Below are 22,934 nucleotides of genomic sequence, written 5' to 3' on the forward strand. Positions count from 1 at the left end.
TGTTGTCCAAGAATTATGGGACAACATTTGAGACCAGACAGGTATATAGCAACAGATGAAGCCTAATTAAACAGGAAAGAAGCATCGGAAAAAGAGGCTCACAATGGGAAAGTAAAAAATGAAAGTAACACAGTTCTGCTGGCTGAACGGGTTTCTCAAACTTGTGAGAATCAGAGTTGGTGTGCAAGTTTCTGTTGAAGACAGACACTCCCTTTGATCTATGCTCCACCTTAAGCTGCTCCCTCCATGAGAGGGCATATAGATTATTGAGCATAAAACACCCTTTTTGTAAGTTACTTCTGTAGTTTTCATTTCTCAGGAAATGTATGTAATAATACCAAAATGTAAGAATAATTTCCTTTGTAAAGATTCGCCATTTTGTGCCCAAATCATGCCTTTGGGAGGGATATATGAATATTACGTCAAGTCGCAATGACTCATTTTCTGTCTACACATCAAAATCCACCCAAAAATGCATGACTGCTATGTACTTCTTCTAATTATTAATAATTGAACTGACTAACTGAATCAGAATATTCTGATGAACTTAATATTCTATTGCATATTTTTATTGCATGTTTTAGTGCATTGTTTTGCCTTCTACATATTGAAGATGTGGAAATGGCCCACTAATAATTAATAGGCAGGATTTCTAGTTAAGATGGTGGAATAAGTAAACACAGTGCTCGCCTCCTCCCAAGACCACATCAAAATTATAACTAAAGTACAGAACAGCCATCATTGAGAACCACATGAAGTCTAGCTGAACAGAAGTCTTTTAACTAAGGATATACAAAAGAAACCACATTGAGACTAGTAGAAGGGGTAGAGATGTGGAATGGGCCTGTCCCATACCCATGTGTGGTGGTTAAAAACCAGGAGGGATATTTTGGCTGCAGAGGTTCCCCCTGAAGAGCAAAGGGTCCCAGCCTCACACGAGACTCTCCAGCCCAGGGTTCACAACTTTTGGCAGTGAAAATCAGCAGAGATTGCAGCTGAGTGAGATTGAGGGCAGCTGGAGTCCCACGTGTTTCTCTTAATGGGTCTGCACACAGACTTACTTACTGATGGTCTCACTCACTCTGAGCTCCAGCACTGGGGAAGCAGCTTGAAAGGCACCAGGGACATATGAGGAGGGACTGTTTTGTCTGGCTGTAGGGCGAGGGCTGAAGGAGCAGCTTTCTCCCAGACAGCAGAGCTGTCAGAGGCCATTGTTCCTTTGTTGAGCTCTTTTCCCTCCCAGTGTGTAGACTTAGGTGGATGCTATATCTGAGTCTCCATCAATCTGGTTAACACTAGTCATTTGCCCCACCTAGGTGAATCCCTGAGACTCTACCCCACCCAACTTGCAGGGCCACTCAAGCTGCTTCAAGTGGATTTTCCATACAAACAGTCTGTCTTAGCATATGCTGTATAATTTACTAAAATCTCTCAAAGTTTCACAAAATTGAACAAGCAGCATCTGGCTTTGGCATGCCCTGTACCTCTTGCTGAGCAGTCCCAATCCTGGCATGGATGGCATGAGGCCTTGGTTAGAGGCTTGGCCTTTCCCAGGTACCTCCAAGCCCAGTGCAGGTGGCAGCTATCTGTAGATCACTTTGTGGCTCATACCTGGTGGTCCTGGGCAGAGTACAACTGAACTTGACCTGTGGTGGGGGAACTGCCATGTGGCTCCAGGCCTGTCATGCCCATTGTCTGGCTTCAGAGCATGCCAGAGCACCACCCAGCCACCTCCTCAGATGACATACCCAAAGGGAAGACTGATCAGGCACCAGAGCTAAAGCTAATTCTGCTCCATAGGATCAGTCCCTGCACAACAGCTTCTACAGTGTAATCTCAGCCAGTTCTCACAACAAACCAACCTGAGGATCAATCCCTCCCACTGATGTGCAAACAGCAATCAAAGCTCAAGTACAAGAGGGCATAAATAACCCACATAAAGGACACACCTGCAGCAATCAGTTCAGGTGACCAGGGAGACTGAGCCAGTGGGCCCCACAGGGCACCTACTACATAATACAACTCTACTAAGACTGACAGACATAGCAACTCTACCTAATACATAGAAACAAATACAGGGAGACAGCCAAAATGAGGAAACAAAAAAACATACCCCCACCACCCCCCACAAAAAAAGAACAAAACACCAAAAAAGAACTAAAGAAAATGGAGATAAGCAATCTACCAGATTCAGAGTTCAAAATATTGGTGAAAAGGATGCTAAACTATTTCAGTGAGAACCTCAAAAAAGAGATAGGAAACATAAAAATGGAGATAGAAAACATAAAAAAGAACTACTCAGAAATGAAGTATACAATAAATGTCATAAGTGATACATTAGAGGGAATCAACAGTAGATTAGATGAAGTAGAGAAACAAATAAGAAATCTAGAAGATAAAGTAGCAGAAAACACCCAATCAGAACAGCAAAAATAAAAAAGAATCCCCCAAATGAGGCTAGTTTAAAGGGCCTCTGGGACAATATGAAGCATGCTAACATTTGCATCATAAGGGTACCAGAAGGGGAAGAGAGAGACCAAGGAATTGAAAACATATATAAAGAAGTAATGACTGAAAATTTTCCTAACCTAGCAAAGGAAATAAACATACAAGCCCAGAAAGTACAGAGTCCCAAACAAGATGAACCCAAGAGGCCCATAGCAAGAAACATCATAATCAAAATGCCAAAGTTTAAAGATAAAAAGAGAATTTTAAAAGCAGCAAGAGAAAAGCATTTAGTAACCTACAAGCGAGCTGCCATAAGACTGTCAGCTGATTTCTCCACAGAAACTTTGCAGGCCAGAAGGTAGTGGCATGAAATAGTCAAAGTGATGAAAAGTAAGGAACTGCAACGAAGATTATTCTACCCAGCAAAGCTATCAGTTAGAATCAATGGACTGAGAAGGAGCTTCCCAGACAAGAAAAAGCTAAAGGAGTTCATCACTACCAAACCAGTATTACAAGAAATGTTAAAGGAATTTCTTTAAGAAAAAGAAGGAAATAAAAGATAAAAAATATGGATAATGAAATGGCAATAACTATGTATCTATCAACAATTATTTAAAATGTAAATAGATTAAATGCTACAATCAAAGGATTGCTGAAGGATAAGAAAACAAGACCCTTGCATATGCTGCGTACAAGAGACTCACTTCAGATTGAAAGACACACACAGACTGAATGTAAAGGGATGGAAAAAGATATTTCATGAAAATGGAAATGAAAGAACAAAAAACCAGCTTGGGTAGCAATACCTATACCAGACAAAATAAATATTAAAACAAAGTGTATAACAAGAGACAAAGAAGGACCCAGGAATCCCACTTCTGGGTATTTGTCCAAAGAAACCCAAAATACTATTTAAAGGGGACATGTCCTTCCATATGTTCATTGCATCATTGTTTACAATGGCCAAGATATAGAAGCAACCTGTGTGTCCATCAATGGGTGAATGGATAAAGAAGAGGTGATACATATATACAATGGAATATTACTCAGCCATAAAAATAAATGAAATCTTGCCATCTGCAACAACATGGATAGACCTAGATGGTAATTGTGCTAAGTGAAGTAAGTCAGATAAAGACAAATACCATATCATTTAATTTATATATGGAATCTATAGAGCAAAATAAATGAACAAACAAAACAGAAACAAACTCATAGATACACAGAACATTTTGATGGTTGCCAAATGGGAAGGAAGTTGGGGGGGATGGGTGAAAAGGGGTGAGGGGTTAAAGAGTACAAATTGGTAGTTAAAAAAGAGTCACGGGGATGCATAGTTTAAGAAATATAGTTAATAATATTGTAATAACTATGTATAGTGTCAGATTCATGTGAATAATTTATACATTATATAAATGCCTAATCACTATGTTATACATCTGAAACTAATATATTATATGTCAACTGTGATAGAAAAATTTAAAAAGTATATATAAAAAATAAATACATATATAAAATAATCAGTGGGTAGATATTTAATGTTACATTAAAGATATATGTCTAATTCTGCAGAGATTTGAATGGATATTCCCCTAAATGGATCCTGGGAACTTGTTGCTGGTGGGGAATAAATTCCAAATGCAGTGTTTCACTGTTGGTTATGCAATCATAGACTTTTAGACCTTAAAGATGTTTTTCATGCCCTCATTTTATAGATGATTCTGAGATTCAGAGAGAATAATACCTTTCCCCACATCCTACAGACAGCTCAGGGCAGAAACAAGCCTTCAAATTCTGCTTGTGTCAAACATAAACCATGTGTACCCCCTCAGATTCCCTTGGCCCTGGCCACCTCCTGTATTTACTCAGCCATGGCTCTGCCTGAGTGTGTCTTCCAGCCTTGTCATGAGGGTGCTATGACCTCCTGCTGGCCTCTATAGCATTGCCAAGACTCATCCAACACCATGTGTTTTATCCCTTCCCATCACCCAGATAAAAGCCACATTATGGAGCTTGAGTCTGGTAGGTATCTGGGGAGCAGCTGCTGAGAGGGCCAGATGGCAGTGTAGGGCATTAAATCCTCATGGGACATACCTTGATCTGTGAGAAATAGGAGAAAGGATAGATCCGGGCAAATACACTCCCTCCATTCCTCTCACTTGTAGTCTATGCCATAGTTTGTGCGTGTCTACTTAAAGAAGTCCCATCTGCTCGGTAAATGCATCCCCTGAAGGACCGGCTATATCTCTTCATGGCTTGTTACAAAGTGGTAGCCAGCTAGATAATAACCATTCTACATCACTTGTTTTTTGCTCACTTCCCTTGCTCTTGAACCTCACTGGTCTGGGTTTGTATTTCCCTAATAAAGCATTAATCTTAGTTTCAGTTTCTGTTTTCTAGAAAATCCTGTTAAAACTGCTACTAATTATACATACATATATATATATATATATATATAGAAAAGTTTTCTTTTGTTAATTTATTGTTTTTATGCAAGTATAGTTGGTATACAGTCTTATATTTGTTATATTAGTTTCAGAGGTGCAATATTGTGATTCAACACTTTTATACCTTACAGTGTGATCCCCCTGCTAACTCTGGTTATCATCTGTCACTGTACACAATTATCATGATATTATTGACCATAATCTCCTTTCCCTTTTCATCCATCCCCCTGCCCCCTCCCTTCTGGTTACCATCCTTTTGGTCTCTATGAGTTTGTTTTTGCTTTGTTTGTTTGTTTGTTTGTTTGTTTAGATTCCACATATAAGTAAAGCCATAATAGTATTTGTCTTTCTCTTCCTGACTTATTTCACTTAGCAGAATACCCTCTATGTCTATCCATGTTGTCACAAATGGCATTTCATTCCTTTTTATTTCTGCCTAATATTCTAGTGTGTGTGTGTGTGTGTGTGTGTGTGTGTGTACTCACATCTTTATCCATTCATGTTAGTTGCTTTTATATCTGGGCTATTGTAAATAATGCTTCAATGAACATAGGGATACATATATCTTTTTAAATTAGTATTTTAGTTCCCTTTGGATAAATACCCAGTAGAATCACTGGCTCCTATGGTATATCTATTTTTACTTTTTTGAGGAATATCTATATTGTTTTTCATAGGGGCTGCACCTGTTTTACAGTTTCACATTATTTTGAATAATGTTTTAAACCAGTAAATTCTTTCAAAAATGCTAAAATCTTTAAATCCTAAATGCTTAAATCATTTCAGGAAACCTGCTAAGAACTGCTAGAAAGGACATACATGAGATTCTCTCCACATAGAATACAAGTATGTAGGGGAAGGGTCTGTCCCAGTTCTCTGCTTCGCCATTGGTCCTCTGTCAGAATCACTAGAATATGGAGAGTGAAGTCAAGCTGAGAGTGCCACTGTGGGACGGCCACTGCGGGACTGTCAGGATAAAGGACATACTTAGTAAGGAGATGATATGGCTTGTTATTTTTTTGCCTTTTAAAATACGTGAACAATTGGCACAAAACTCAAGTAATTTCTCAAACTATATTGGGAACTAGATGTCTTGGTTCTGTTACTGATAATTTATTTGCAACTGGCACGGGCATTTAATATTCCTGGTGTCATTTATGTCATTGAATCCTGTTTTCCTTAATAGACCCCTTCGAGAACATGAAGTTTTAGAACTGTGAATCCTTTCTATAGAAATATGCTCACACCGTCTTATTCAAAACTTGCAATAAAGTACTGGGATATTTCTGACTGCTTAAAACCCACTCATGCATTCCAAGTTATACACCCCTCGTCTAGGTGACAGTGATTACAGATTTGTAGCTATAAAGACAGGGAGCTCTTAGCTCAGAAAATCTCAGACTGGCGCAGTGTGCACAGTGTTCTTTGAATCCAGTTTCAACCCCCCCCCCCCACCAGTTGATTGAAAGGGATCTTTTAGGGGGAAGATGGACAAGAGGCTAATTTCTTGAAGACAAAGTATAAACCAGATACACAGAATGATCTGGACAAAGAGAATGGCTTCTAACATTCAGGATGACTGCACAGGACTGGAGTTTGTGCTTCAGCTCCCGAGGTTGCTATTGCCTTTCTGTGTTTCACAGAGATTGCCTCTGGTTAATAAGAAACTTGGAAATCAAGAAAGGGAAAGATAGAAAGGGACCATAAGTGCTTAAATGTTGAGTGGTTAATTGTTCACTTTTTTAGCACCAAGCATTCATTTCTTTCTCTCCTGATTTCTGCATCCACGGCTCCCTTCCCCATCATATATAACCATGAGAGATAGCAATTCCACTTCAGAAGTTAAGTTCAGAACTTTTCACTCCCCTTCCCTGTACAGGTAGGGAGTGAGTAGGTGATCTCACCTTGGCCGAGCAGGCAGCTTTTGGGAAGCATTTCAATCCTGAGTCTCTGGTTCAAGGAACAATGGTTGGAGTCATGTAGAGTGTGGGCAGAGGTATGAGTGGCTCTGGCACCTGACCAGGATGTTAGGGCTAAAAGATATTACATTGTTTCCTGATTCTCAGTTCTTTACAGTTTGGAGAGTCACTGCGTGAGTGCCATTCCCAAGTCTGGTCTGTCACTTCCATGAACTCGTAGGAACCTTTCCGTAAATCACCTTGAGTCTAAGGTTAGAGTTGGTTGTTAATTGCAACCAAGAATCCTAACGAACACAACTTTATTTATGAACTTTGAGGGTGTTTATGCCACAAGGATTTTCTTCCAGGAAAGTAGAGTTTTGGTATAAAAGGCAGAAGAGCAAAGTGAGACTAAGACTTTCAGCCTATCAAAAAGCACAAAGAAGAGTGAGGCACCCAATGATAATATTGTTTACCCCATCTGTATAGTAGAGACAGACAACTTCTTCTGAACAACCCCTTATGTGGCATCAATGAGAGGATACAATGAGACTTGAGATGTATTCTATAGTTTGAAATCTCTTTAGAAAAGTAGGAAACAATATGACCTTTTAAGGGAGCAAAAGTTAGGGATTTTCGAAGCGTGACATACCCAGTTTACTTTTTACTGATATTTCTGTATGAAGCAATCATTGCCACAGAGGCTGTCAACACTGACATGTATTTGAGAGACTTCTGAAATACAGGACATACAGTTAAATTTGACTTTCAGATAAATAACAAATTTTTTAAAGTATATGTCTCAAACAATGCAAGGAACGTACTTATACAAAAAATTATTCATTGTTAATCTGAAATTCAATTTTTACTGGTCATCTATTTTTATTTTCTAAATCTGACAACCCTACATTGAGAGTCCATGAGTTTGAGAGTCAAAGAAAGTACAGTTAAGTTAGGAGAAAACTACATTATTGCCTCAGGTAGACAAAAGGAACAGAAGGGATAATTAAATTCGCAAAAATCCCTGAATAATCAGGAAGATTTCCCTTCTTTGATTAAAATGGAGAAATTTATATTATAATTGGTTTAATATTACGCACATTTGGTTTATTTGTAGGAATTATAGAGAGACACAGGGGAGACAATAATCAAAAGAATAATAAGATAGCATAGTTTTGAAGGAAAAATAGAAATAACTGAGTCAGAAAAACTTAAATTTGTTATGCTAAAATAATTACATTAATGTATACTCATAAATATTATTTTTAAAGTACGTATTCTTAAAGGTAAGATTGTTGGATCAAATAGTTTATATATTTTAATTCTAATAGCTATTACCAAATTGCCCATCCAAACATATATATTTATCTACAATCTAAGCAAATATACTTATTTTGCCAAACAATATGTAAAATAAAAAACAGTATTTTATTGTACCTTTAATTTGAATTTGAGATGTGGGGAAAGTGAAGAGGTAAGCACAAAAGTGGTCTGCCATCTTGAAAAAGGTGGACAGAACTCAAGTCTCTATTAACCAGCACTGTAACCTTCAGTGATTTTTCCTAATCTGTGCTTCACTTTTCCCAGGTGCTACATATTAGTAATCATAACAGCCAACATTTGTTACGAAGACTAAATAAGTGTATATTTGAAAGTACCACATAAGCACTATGTCTGACACACAAAAGGGCCTGGATAAATATATATCTTTCCTTCTCCTCTTTTTCCTTTTCCTTTGTCTTTTTGTCCTAATTGTGAATATACTTCTACTCAAGATGCTATCTTCTTGATAGCTTTACAGACAACTAGGTGGTCCTGTTCTTATAGCACTAAGTGTTTTCATTATCATGAATATCATTATTTAATTATCCTGTAATATATAATAACTGTAGTTGTTATTATTATTATTTTAAAGATGAAAATATAGAGGCCCTGAGGATCAGAGCATAGAAATCCTAAAAGGAATACCTCAGGTTAAGACTAATAATATATAGAGCACAGAACCTTCTTCATTGTGTAGTGATTAGATAGCCCATTCCCCAGTCAATTTTTTGTTTACGACCTGTTAACATGACTTAAATACGGTGGAGGATATAGGCAAAATAATTTTTAACCATGTATTAAGATTTTTCTCAAATTAACCAGGAGTCATACAGATTTTGAATCATGAAATTTCTTTAAAAAACTAATTTTAGTCTTTGGGTAATGAAATATAAGAGAAAATGATTGGAATAATTTACAGCTTAGGAAAGTAATGCTTTAAATAAAATAATGTTTTTTTTTAAGTAGGCAAGCCCTAAATATAGTACTGTTAGTAGGTAAGAATACTAATGACATTTAGTAACTACCACACATGAAATACGTGCTAAATGTTAGGATTTCATGCCAAGCACTTTACATGGATTATTGCATGTAACCCTCACGATATCCCTGCAAGGTAGGAATCATTATTATTTTGATCTTTTCAGGCAGGAAGGCACTCAAAGATTAAGAAAACATGCCCAAGTTCACATTGCTAAGAACAGCAAGAGTTGGAATTTAACACAGGTCTGTCTGAATGCCATCAATGTAGAAAAACATCAAGATTGAAATCATTATTTCTTGGAGCATTTCCAGAAACAGAAATGAACACATAAACACTTATTGAATTCTTACTGGATGCCAAGTTATAGTCAGAACACCTACCTATGAGTTAAGGATGATGGATTCTCCGAAATTTTACCTATGAGAACACTGACCCTCAGTGGCATTACAAAGTCACATAAGTAGCATGAGGCCCACCCAAGATTTCAATGCAGATGTTTACACTCTGGTTCTAATATCTTTACATATCCCACCTTGAACACAATTCAATTCAAATGAATTCACTCAATGCTCCCAGTTTTAGTGGAGGCCCAAGCCAAAAATCTGCACCCCCCCAAAAAAAAATATTCTTTACATTACAGCTGCCATATTCTCAAACTTTGATATTCCCATTTCTTGATCCTGGTAAGGGTACTATGTGTTTGTTTCATGTGTGAAACACATGGTGTTTGCAAAGGACAGTGACAAAGTCTTTGATCAATAAGATAGTGGGGATGGAGGAGGGTTTGACTTCAGAACTCAGCACTTTTGAGTGTCTAGTTCAAAGAAGATTATAAAAATGAGTATGAATCTTAGCATTGAATTGAATACAAAGGCTGCAAGAAATGACATTTGCTTTATCTACATTGGGTTTTCTTTTTAACTCTACATGTGTGACCTTGGTCTAGTCACTTAACCCTGAGATGCATCAGTCCTTTTATCATATGAAAGAAATAACTATGACTTTTTTTAGGGCCCTTTTCTACTATGAAGGAAAAAGTTGTGCTGCTATGATTTTGGCAAATATCAGGCTGACACACTAATTCACTCCTCAAAATAATCTGTCTTTATTGTGGGACAATTTTTAAATTTGAATAAGAAAAGAATTTGGCTAAAATCCCACCTACATATTACCCTTCCCAAAATATTACTTGCGATAAGCAGCCATCTGAGAAATAAAACAAAGAATTTCAGAAAAGAGAAGAGTTGGTTCTAAAAAAAAAAAAGTGACAGTGAGTGGTGAAACTAGTAAAACTGGGAGTTAATCTCTAGTCTTTTCAAAGGGGTCAATGTGTTGAATTGTGTCCTCCAAAAAAAAAGATATGCCAGTGTCCTTAATCACCAATACATCAGAATGTGACCTTATTTAGAAAAATGGTCATTAGAGAAGTAATGGAGTGAAATGAGGTCATTAGTGTGGACTTTAATCTAAAATGACTGGTGTCATTATAAAAGCAGGGGTTTGCACGGAGAGTCACACACAGGAGGCATATGATGTGAAGACACACAGGCAGGAAGAGGCTGTGTGACTGCAGTGGTTTTTATACAAGCCCAGGAATGCTCAGGATGACAGGGGAACACCTGAGGCCAGGAGCTGTCAGACAGTGTGAGTCTGCTGGCACCCAGCTTTCAGACTTCTAGCCTTCAGAAATGTGAGAGGATAAATGTGTGTTGGTGGTGGTGTTTTTTTTATGATTTTTTAAAATTTAATTCACGTTTATTGGGAGACAACTGTTAGTAAAGTTACATTGATTTCAGGTGTACAATCTGTATTACATCTTTTATAAATCCCATTGTGTGTTCACCACCCAGAGTCAGTTCTCCTTCCATCACCATATATTTGATCCCCCTTACCCTCATCTCCACCCCCCGCCCCCTTACCCTCTGGTAACCACTAAACTATTGTCTGTGTCTATGAGTTTTTGTTTCTCATTTGTTTGTCTTGTTCTTCTGTTGTTTTTGGTTTATGTACCACATATCAGTGAAATCATATGGTTCTCTGCTTTTTCTGTCTGACTTATTTCGCTTAGCATTATAATCTCAAGATCCATCCATGTTGTCACAAATGGTCCTATTTCATCTTTTCTTACTGCCAAATAGTATTCCATTGTGTATATATACCACAACTTCTTTATCCATTCATCTATCGAAGGACATTTCGGTTGTTTTCATGTCTTGGCCACAGTAAATAAAGCTGCAATGAACAGTGGAGCACACGTATCTTTATGGATAAATGTTTTCAGATATTTTTGGGTAGCTACCCAGGCGAGGGATTGCTGGGTCATACCATAATTCTATTCGTAATTTTTTGAGGAACCTACACACTGCCTTCCATAGTGGCTGCACCAGTCTGCATTCCCACCAACAGTGTATGAGGGTTCCTTTTTCTCCACAGCCTCTCCAACACTTGTTCCTATTTGTCTTGTTGATGATAGCCATTCTAACTCTGGTGAGATGATATCTCATTGGGGCTTTTATTTGCATTTCTCTGGTGATTAGTGATGTTGAGCATTCTTTCATGTGTCTATTTGCCAGTTGTATGTCCTCTTTGGAGAAACGTCTCTTCAGGTCCTCTGCCCATTTTTTAATTGGGTTGTTTGTTTGTTTTGTTGTTGAGTTGCATGAGTTCCTTGTATATTTTGGATACTAGTCCCTTATCAGAGGCACTGTTTGCAAAAATCTTCTCCCATTCAGTTGGTTGCCTCTTTATTTTGTCGATGGTCTCTTTTGCTGTGCAGAAGATTTTAAGTTTGATATAGTCCCATTCATTTATTTTAGCTTTTACTTCCCTTGCCTTTGGAGTCAAATTCATAAAATGTTCTTTGAACCCAAGGTCCATAAGTTTAGTACCTATGTGTTCTTCTATGCAGTTTATTGTTTCAGGTCTTATGCTTAAGTCTTTGATCCATTTTGAATCAATTTTCGTACATGGTGACAGATAGCAGTCTAGTTTCATTCTTTTGAATGTGATTTTCCAATGCTCCCAGCACCATTTATTGAAGAGGCTCTTTTCTCCATTGCATGTTTTTTGCTTCTTTGTCAAAAATTATCTGTCCATATTTATGTGGTTTTATTTCTGAGTTCTCAATTCTATTCCATTGGTCTATGTCTCTGTTTTTCTGCCAGTACCATGCTGTTTTAATGACGGTTGCCCAGTAGTACAAGCTAAAGTCAGGGAGTGTGATACCTCCAGCATTGTTCTTTTTTCTTAAGATTGCTTTGGCTATTCAGGGTTTTTTGTGGTTCCAAACAAATCTGAAGATTTTTTGTTCTATTTCTTTAAAAAATGCCATTGGGATTTTGATGGGGATTGCATTAAATCTGTATATTGTCTCTTTTTCAATTTTTTGGAAGAGTTTGAGCAGGATTGGTATTAGATCCTCTTTGAAGGTTTGGTAGGATTCACTAGTGAAGCCATCTGGTCCTGCACTTTTGCTTTTGGGAAGGTTTTGGATGACTGATTCAATTTCCTTACTGGTGATCTGTCTGTTTAGATTTTCCAGTCCTTCATGGTTCAGCCTAGGAAGACTATGTGTTTCTAAGAACTTGTCCATTTCTTCTAGGTTATTGAATTTGGTGGCATATAGTCCTTCATAGTATTCTTGGATGATCCTTTGTACTTCTGTGGCATCCGTGATAACTTTCCCTTTTTCATTTATATTATCTTTATTATGTCTTCTCTCTTTTTATCTTAGTGAGCCTAGCCAAGGTTTTGTCAATTGTATTAATCTTTCCAAAGAACCAGCTCTTTGTTACATTAACTTTTTCTATTGTCTTTTTGTTCTCTATTTCATTTAGTTCTGCTCTGATTTTTATTATTTCCTTTCTTCTGCTGACCTTGGGTTTCATTTGTTCTTCTTTTTCTAGTTTTTTAAGGTATAACATGAGATTATTTATTTGAGATTTTTCTTGTTTCTTGAGATAGGCCTGTAATGATATAAATTTCCCTCTTAAAACTGCTTTCGCTGCATCCCCAAAATTTTGGTAGGATGTATTTTCATTCTCATTTGTTTCTATGTATCTTTTGATCTGTCCTCTAATTTCTTCTTTGACCCAGTCATTCTTTAAAAGTATGTTGTTTAATCTCCATGTATTTGTGGTTTTCCCTGCTTTCTTTTTGCAGTTGATATCCAATTTCAAAGCCTTATGATCAGAAAATATGCTTGGTATGATTTCAATTCTTCTTAAATTTGCTGAGGTTATTTTTATGTCCCAATATATGGTCTATCCTTGAGAATGATCCATGTACACTAGAAAAAAAATGTACAGTCTGATGTCTTAAGATGAAGTGCTCTATAAATGTCAATTATGTCCAATTCATCTAATGTGTCATTTAGGGCTGTTATTTCGTTATTTATTTTCTGTTTGGATGATCTATCCATAGCTGTCAATGATGTATTTTGGTCCCCTACTATAATTGTGTTTTGGTCAATTTCTCCCTTTAGTTCTGTTAGTAGTTGCTTGGTACATTTCGGTGCTCCCTGATTGGGGGCATAAATATTGATGACTGTTATGTCGTCTTGTTGTATAGTCCCCTTTACCATTATGAAATGTCCATCTTTGTCTCTTGTTACCTTTTTCACCCTGAAGTCTTTTCATCTGATATCCTTATAGCTACACCTAATTTTCTCTGGATACCATTTTTTGCGTGGAGTGTCAATTTCCACCCTTTCATTTTGAATCTATGCCCGTCCTTGTAGCTTAGATGCGTCTCTTGGAGACAGCATATGGTTGGGTTTAGTTTTTTGATCCAATCTGCTACTCTGTGCCTTTTTATTGGTGAGTTCAGTCCATTTACATTTAGGGTGATTATTGATATGTGAGGATTTCTTCTCATTCTGTCTTTAGTTTTCTGGTAAGACTGTGTTTCCATTGTTTCTTTGCCTTTTCATTATTGTCCATTATTTCCATGTGGTGGTATTCTATGATGTTTCCCTCTGTGTCTTCTTTTATTACAGCATATATTTCAGTTCTGGATTTTTTTTTTTTTTTTGAGTGGTTACCCTTAAGTTTATGTAAAAGAATGTTTGTAATTTAGAGTATCCCATTTTCTTCAGCACGCTTACTTTCTCCATCCCCATATTCCGATTCAGGCCTTTACTCTCCCCCTTTTTATGTTTTGGTTGCCACAAACTGTCCCTGTTGACGGTGGTCGAATACCCTCCTTTAGTATCTTGTAGTGCAGGTCATGTATTAGAATACTCCCTCAGCTTCTGTATGTCTGGAAAGGTCTTTATTCCTCCTTCATATCTAAAGCATATCTTTACTGGGTATATTATTCTTGGCTCACAATTTCTCTCTTTCAATAGTTTGAATATTTGGTTCCATTCCCTCCTGGCTTGTAGAGTTTCTGCTAAGAAATCTGATGATAATCTAATGTGCTTTCCTTTGTAGGTTACCGTCTTCTTTTTCCTGGCTTCCCTGAGGATTCTTTCTTTGTCGTTGATTTTTGACAGCTTCAATACAATGTGCCTTGGAGAAGGCCTGTTGAGGTTGAGGTAATTAAGTGTTGTATTTGCTTCTTGGATTCGAGGATCCAGTTCTTCCCACAAGTTTGGGAAGTTCTCATCGACTATATGTTTGAATATACTCTCTGTTCCCTTCTCTCTTTCTTCTCCTTCTGGTATGCCCATTATTCTTATATTGTTCTTTCTGATGGTGTCAGAAAGTTCTTGTAGAGTTCTTTAATTTCTTTTAAGTCTCTTTCTTCTTCCATCATGTAATTTCCAGGTTTCTATCTTCAATTTCACAGATTCTTTCCTCCATCTGGTCAACTCTACTACCTAAGCTGGCTATTTCACTCTTCATTTCTTCTATTGAATTCTTAATCTCCAGAAATTCTATTTGGTTCTTTTAAAAAATTTCTATCTCTTTGGTAAAATATTCATGTTGCTCTTTGATTGTGTTTCTGAGTTCATTAAACTGCCTTTCTGTATTTTCTTGAATCTCGTTGAGTTTTTTCAGAACTGCAATCTTGAATTCTCTGTCATTTAAGTCACATATTTCCATATCTTTAAGTTCATTTTCTGGAGACTTTTTATTTTCTTTCTGAGCTGTCTTGTTGCCTGGGTTATTTGTGGCAATTAATGATTTATTATTTCTCTTTCTAGACATCTGCAGGAGTGGGTTTTACAACAGGTTGATAGGAACAGGTCTTTCTTTCGTTTTCCAGTACGTGTTTGTAGAATGTTTTATTTTCTCTCCAACTGCAGCTTTTTTTTCTGTCTCACACTGTAGTGTTATGTTTTCTCTGCACTATTCCAGCTTCTCACACAATGGGGGAATTCCCTGGAAGGCAGGCTTCTCCTCTGTTAACAGTTCGCCTGGATCATAGGTCACCGCATCCCTGTGGGGCTGCAGAGAGCTTTTGAATTCCAAAGTTCTTTCTGCACCAGATTCAGAGCCCGTGTGTTTCAGCAGTTCTGTTTACTCCTGCAGGGATCTGCCCAGATAGGTGGGGATAGAGGCGGGGTGAGTTGTGAGAATTGGCCCAGAGCAATGGCAGTGACCACCACCACAGCTGGTCCTGCTTCCACAGCTCCCTTCTCTTTGCCAGAACTAGTTGGGCTGCGAATCTGTGTCTGCAGATCACAGTTCTCAAAACTGCAAATATTCTATTCTTTTGATCTGACACTGCTATTGTTCCGCTTCTAGCACTAGGCAGGTGGAGGCGGGGCGAGCTCTTGGAGGGTAGGGAGGAGGTGGCTAGTCTCAGTGCCTAAGGCTTCCGTTCTGTGGCAGTGAGGGCTTAAATCACCGTTTTCAGCCTTCTTCCCTCAGTCTTTGCTCCAAGGTCTCTGCTGTGAGTGTTGGGTTCAGCCATGTTATATGCTGTCCCCTCAGCCCTGCGGGCCATAAGTGGAGCCCTAGTAGTCCGAGTGCTTCCTTCTCCCACAGCTGCAGTAGTTCCGGGATGCAGTGACCTCAGAGCACTGAGGTAGGTCTGCGCCCTGCGCCGCATGTCCCTGTCTCCGCACTTCTCCCTTCCCTCCTCCCCTGCTCGCGCAATTTGCCCACCGTTAGGTGAATTCAGTAGTGAGCATCTTCGTCTTGTCTATCTGCTGTGCAGGGAGTCCTTTGTGGAGTTGTAGTTTTTCAATTTGTTGTAAATTCCAGGGGAGATTTCCAGAGGCTCACCTCATGCCACCATTTTGATGATGTCTAAATGTGTGTTGTTTTAAGCCTCCATTTTATGGCACTCTATTGAGGCAGACTGAGCCAACTAATGCAGCAAATATCTCCCAGTTTTCTTATGCCTCTGACTCACATTAAGAGTTGCACTCTCCACTAACAGACCCCACTTGTCATGGTCAAGTGTGTGCATGATTACACACACACACACACTCACACACACACACACACACACACACACATGCCTTTTATTTAATACAAGCAAGTTGAATAATGTTAGGTAACAGAAGAAACAAGTGTCCTGCTTAATTCTACTCCATTTGAAATGAGTTTTTGTGAAATTTTCTCTCTTCTATGAGTTTGTCTAGTTTTGTTTTGTTTGTTTTTGTTTGTTTTTTTATTTGTTTTTTTTCCGAAAACAACAACCATAATGGCCACTAAGGATTCCTACAGAATAGCTAACAAAAGCTTCAACTTCTATTCATTCAGAAAATTAAACACACATAACAGGTCATATTATGAAAATGGAAAGCATTTTATTACTCATTTAAAGCTGTGTTGTTTGTATAGGCTTTGATACAGAAATACGTTGATGATTGGGCTGACAGTGATGACACAGATGAAAGAGCATCATTATAAGAGGAGCTGGCTCCTGGGCCTCAGATCACATTTTTGACGACACCCCACCCCCTTGGCTAGAGCACTCTGCTCTTCCAGTAGTCCAGCTCTCCCCCTTATTCTTTCATAGAACATCTGAGCCTCCTTGTCATTAATACTGGCATGGGCACCATCTAAAGAGGGCAGAAGGTTCTATGCACCAGGCATCAATGGCTATAGAGTTGATGGCTATAGAGTTTGATCAACTGCTAATCAAAACACACAAATATAATCACAAAGAAAATAACTGAATGCTCTGATGATTGACACCATGCAAAATGAAATAATCAACTCACCTATGATCACATATTTCCTGAACGATCCATTGTCCCACTCCTTGATCATTCCCCCAACTACCATTTGGTTCGTATCCCTTGGACCATTGCCTATTCCTGCATACTATACTGTCAAAAATGTGTCAAATTCTACAAAGTTGAATACTCAATATTTTGCAGATCAATATTTATCCCCATCTATTAGTTTGTACACATTTTGAAGTTAAGAACTACGTATTGTCCATATTTGTATAACTCTACCCACATATCAGAATCTCTGCTTAGTGACTGGTCAGTAAACGTTTATTGATATGAACCATCAGGAAAAAAATAGGACAAATCAGGTTAATCTCTCCTTCTTACATTAAGTTTGAGGGTAGATGGGGAACTCAAGTCTTGAATATAAAACCATTCAACACACATTCTCCTTCAGGTTACTTCTGATTTTTTCTCCCATCGGAAAAATGGTAGGAACTCTGAGGGAATGAAATATTCTGATAACCATCTCAGTACCAGGCACATAGACATTGTCATAAATGCCTGCTTATTGAATAGTGATTTTCATTATAAAAGAGGGAACTGTGTTGTTTTTCTCTAAAGATTAAGCAGAAAAGCTCTCTCACCACACTGCTTACTAACACCTTGTTAAAGAGACATCAGGATCCAAACATCATTATCTGCAGTGTAGATGGCCTGTTTCTGTCCCCTCCCCCTGCTTTAATGGCAAAAATTATTATATATTTTGGTCACTAGACTTTAATTCTTTAACCATTTTAAAATTGGAGCACCCTAGTTTTCTTTAGTGACAATTTGTTCAAATCAGTTGGTACTAACAGCCACAATAGTGTTAAACATTTGGAAGGCTTCATATATCTTTGACAGCTGGACATTAAATAGATGGGAAAGTAAAAGTTGTAATGCAAAAACCATCATTAATAAAAAGTTTATGCAGGAAGGAGCCTCTCACAGCACACCTTGTGGAAATGATAAATGTGGAATATTAACTTAGGAAATAGCAATGGAGGGGTCATTTAAAAACTGAAACCAGGGATGGAATCAACCATGCCACACCTCTGAAAAGTAAAGCTGAAATAGAAAGTGAGGGGCTTTGGATATTCTGGTTACCTGTCACCGATCACCTGACTATAGTCTTACCTACAGCCACCATCTGCCCAAACACAGTGATGGGTATACAGATGTTAACACACTGGTAATCTTTTCAGCCCAAAGGGGTCAGCAGTATGTGTAATTAGTCATACAACCTGTCACAGGCTCTATTACTGAACTTAATGCACAGAGGCAGAGGGGTATAAATAGATGTTAGACAAGAGCATGGCTAACCAATTGGCTCCCTTAGAGGGAAAGAAGGAAATCGATCATATATACAGTTGGTTTACCTTGCTCTTTGACTAAAAGTGTTAAAGAAGAAATCCTTGCTTAAGATTTTTCAATCACCGTTTTGAAATCAAAATATTTTAAACTGACTAACTAGTATAGAAATAAAACAATAATCTTTCTTCATAATAAGCATATATTTTGATAAATTTTTAGCAACTACATTTGTGTTTCTTTTCCTATCACATATCAGAGATAACTAATGCATCTGACCAACTTAAAATTGGTAGAATTTTAAGTTATTTCTAGAATGTGTTCTGCTGCTTACACAGGTATACAAATATCCAATGCAGTGGCTGTTTTTACAAATAAAAACACTTTTTTTTTCCTATTGAGTAATGACCTCCCTAAAGACCTCAGAGATGTTGATCACTCAAAGTTTACAGGTTTGGTGCAACAAGGAAAAACACCTCCTTAATAGGGTCAAGAGGGAAAATAAGAGAAGATGTTTATAAAGAGGCCCAGATTGAACTATTTTAAGACACGGCTGAATTTATGACATGCTAGCTTTGGATCGGTAGGAACAGGAATGTAAGAGCGGGAAAGCAAGCTGTGATAAGCAAAGTATTAGTCTTGATAAGCAAGCCCTTTTCGTTGGTTGATAGTATTTTCTTTCCAAAGTAAGTACCTTCCAGGAACTAAATTTTGTTGCTTATCTCGGTACTAGTTCATATTAAGAACCCAAATCTATGCCTGATCGCAGTATCATTTAACATGGGAATAAGAAGGTATGTTTTTGTTCTCCTTCTTTTTTCCCTCTTTTCCATCCCTCCCTTGCTTCCTCTCTTCCTCCCTTTCTTCCTTACCTTAAGAGGACTAGCAGGCTGTGAAATAATGGGCTTCTTTTTGTCTGGTCTAATGAACTCTGGAATCTGGTAAATCTGTGCCATCCAGCAGAGGCCACTGGCATGCTTTCTCAACTTCCCTCAAGTCTGGATTCCCCACATCCTTGGATCATCTTCTGAAGAAAACATTTCTTTCTGTGCTATCGAGTTCTGTCCTGGAAATATCAGTCTTCCCCCTTCTCCCCGTCTCTTCGTTGAATTATGACAAAAATCAGTTAGCCAACTAAGTCCTTTTTGCCCCAAGTGGTGGGCCTTGAGGCTAATGATTTTGATTTTTATGGGAGGTAAGATAGAAACAACAGTGTCAAAACATTGGGGAATATGCACTTTGGCTTCAATCCTCTACACTGAGATTCCTCTATAGACCTTGAACAGAGAAAACACTTCCCAATGCAAATGACAAGCCTTGTCAAATGACTCTTCAATGCCCTCTGCAGGCAATACTAGAACTGCATGCAGTGCTGAAGCTGAACCCTCACAGGTGGAGGAAAGTAATTCTGCCAAGGAAATAAAGGAAGAGCTGGAGAAGTCTGCTTACCTTTCCTCTTCTTCCTCAGGTTTTCACTTCTGCTCTACCCAAGGATGTCAACCATTCCATGTGTTTCCTGGTGTGTCACTGAGGCTGTGGGGCATACAGATCAGAGGTCAGCAAAGCACAGCCCATGGTTCCAAATCCAACCCAGTTCCTGTTTTTGTAAATAAAGTTTTATAGGAACACAGCCACACCCATTCATTTATGTCTTGTCTATGACTGCTTTCAAAAAACAGTGGCAGAGTTGAGTAGTTGCAATACAGCCTGTATAGTCTGCAAAACCTAAATTATTAACCATCTGGATCTTTACAATAAAAGTTTGTTGGTAGAGAAAAGAAAAAGGACTAAAGGAAATCAAAGATAAGCCTGGTTTCAACATGTATAATCTCAGCTGCCATTCCTCTGGTCAGAATCATTTCTCCCCCCATATTTTCAGATATGGAGCAAAAGACTCTCAAGAACATATTCAGAAATCAACAAGGGTCCAATTGATAGATATTACCAACCAGACATGCATTTTCTAGGAAAATTTCTCCATGGAAATTATTTTGCACCACATATAAGGAGGGTTAAGATACAGGATAATTTCCTTCATAGTTAAATTTATGTCTTTTGTTCTGCTTTGTGGGTTCCCAGACTGAAATTATGTCCTCAGATACTTACTGCAAAGGACTCCCTAAAGCATTCTTTATGCGATTGCTCACTCAGAGGCAGGGGTTCTTCCAAATCTTCATAGAGAAAACACAACTTCAAATAGACCTTGGTAAGTAGATAAGAATAAAATCAATACATATCCCTATATACAATGTGTGCCCTTCAGAGAGAATTAAAAACCTGTTGGGTTGCTTGTCCTTACTGCCTGCTTGCAAAGCATATTCAATTATTCATTTTATTCATCTGACTGACCACTTAAAAACTATGTATTCAGTGCTTTGGCGATAATTTCATTTCTAAGTGTTCCGCCTGGCTATTTTTTGTGTGTGCACACTATTAATTAATGACTACGGAGAAGTCTATAAATTTTAGCATTCAGTAGCAGTGGTGCTTGAATCTATTCCTCATGAAAGCCAGCGTCCACAGTCACTGAGTAAGCACAAAGGGATACATATTGATTTTATTTTTGAGTTTTAATTTCTTTCCACTGAATCTGAATGAGCAGACTGCATTTGAAAAACCCTCACAGAGCAATGGAGTACAATGAGATACACACAGCCTTTCCCCATGGGGTGAGCTCAGCCTACCAGCTCACATTTGGGAGGCTCTGTGTGTGCCACTGAAGGAGAATCAACGATAAACGATTCGGGGCATTTAAAAATGGCAGTCAAACCTTCTCTGGGCATTAGTGTCTTATTAAATTGGCACCAGGGCATTAAGGATCTCCTGTGTATAAAACCTAAGGCCTCAATAAAACTCCTGATATGGTTACATTTGGTCAATTCAGCCTTCCAGAGCATCATGAAACTAGCGTTAATAAGACGGCAGAGATGCTCCAGCTGGTGGATGGGGACATCCCGGCACTAGTGTGGCCCTAGGCTTGATGGATGCAACCTGCAACTCGATAGGACGAGGTGAGTATTTGATGTACCTCTGTGCTCTGTCTACTTAATGGAAATGAGAAAAACCATTACACACACGTGTCTGGACCAAGATCTATATAGAGAAGTAGGGGGAAAATTCCTACTTCTTTTGAGAAAAACTAAATCCCTTAGCTACTGCACGTTCTTGGTGTTAGATACAGAGAAATTTTTTAAAAAGTGAAGTGGATCGAAAGGAAAATTGTATTATGACAGCTGAGGCTTAAAAGATCTGGAATCATTTTATTTAACAAATATTCCTCTAGTGTTTACAATCTGCTAATTGGTATTATATTTTATAAAAATTAACATGTTTAAACAATAATCAGATCTAGGTACTATTGTTGCCATCCCTGTATTACAAATGAGCAAACAGAGGCAAAAAGTATTTAAGCACAAGTCACACAGCCAGTAGGTGGTCCCTAGCTCTGCATTTAGGCATCTACACCTAAGGCTCCGCTGTCTCTTGCCCCTTGAGCTGCCTCTCACGGAACAGAGTCCAGGGCTCCCTTTCACACTGGATGACTCCCAGGTAAGAACACAGTGGGAAAATGCTGGTGGTAGTCATGATTTTTAAAGTCATTAGCTATGTTGCCTTGAAAACATGGTTCCCCATCTGGGGACAATCAGAGTCACCTGGAGAGTAGCTTTGGTTTTGTTTATTTAATAATAATAAAAAAAATCATTTAGACATTATTGCAGACCCACTGACTCAAACTCTCTGAAAATTAATTCCTAGAAATTTGCATTTTCCAGAGATTCCCCAGGAGAATCTGAGGCAGCCAGAGGAGTGTTTGGTAATCACTGAAATTTGGTTCCCCCAAGAAGCTGCTGCATAGCCTGTTCCTGCCCTCCAATGAATCTGCTTCTTACTGTTCTCACCCATCATGACCTCAGTTCCTTTCTGTAAAACGAGGGCCCTTTAGCTGTACAGAGCCTCGAGTTTCTCATCTCTAAGGCCAGTGGCTTTTGTAACCTTATTAACACATTTCCCAGAAGGAGCAGGAAAACTGGGTTTTGCCCTGAATGTGGATTTTGAGAAAAGGGACAGTAGTGAGGGGACAAGACATACAGGAGACACAGTTTTAATGACTCACTCTACTGCTCCCAAATCTGAAATTTTAAAAATAAATTAATATATGCATCTGTGCCATTCAGATTCACAGGCAGAAATAAGCCTAATGGGGGCTCTGTGTTGTCAGCTAGTTTGTTTAACTGATTTGTTCACCAAGGGAACTGAAAGGTTGACAGAAAATGTCAGTCAGGTTCTATCTGCCCATACTGCTATGTACAAGAATAACCCAAAGAGTTCTTTGAGACAAAACTTTCTAAAAGCAATAAAATGTGTGCTTGAGCATGGTTAGATTTATTACAAATAAAATTACCACT

The 22,934-nt window shown here is 38.2% G+C and overlaps 1 long non-coding RNA gene across 1 annotated transcript in view; it reads right to left on the reverse strand.

Annotated features, from left to right (window-relative positions):
- Nucleotides 1-20,739, reverse strand: part of LOC141570518 (uncharacterized) — a 203,451-nt gene extending 182,712 nt beyond the window's left edge. The window contains exons 1-2 of the long non-coding RNA XR_016020924.1: nt 20,635-20,739; nt 19,978-20,061 (exon numbers count right to left, since the gene is read on the reverse strand). This is a non-coding gene — a long non-coding RNA (uncharacterized LOC141570518). The remainder of the gene's footprint in view (nt 1-19,977; nt 20,062-20,634) is intronic.
- Nucleotides 20,740-22,934: the final 2,195 nt, after the last annotated feature.

This window comes from Rhinolophus sinicus, chromosome 3 (genome assembly GCF_057876585.1).
Source record: "Rhinolophus sinicus isolate RSI-liver-muscle chromosome 3, RSI-T2T, whole genome shotgun sequence".
Taxonomy (NCBI): Eukaryota; Metazoa; Chordata; class Mammalia; order Chiroptera; family Rhinolophidae; genus Rhinolophus; species Rhinolophus sinicus.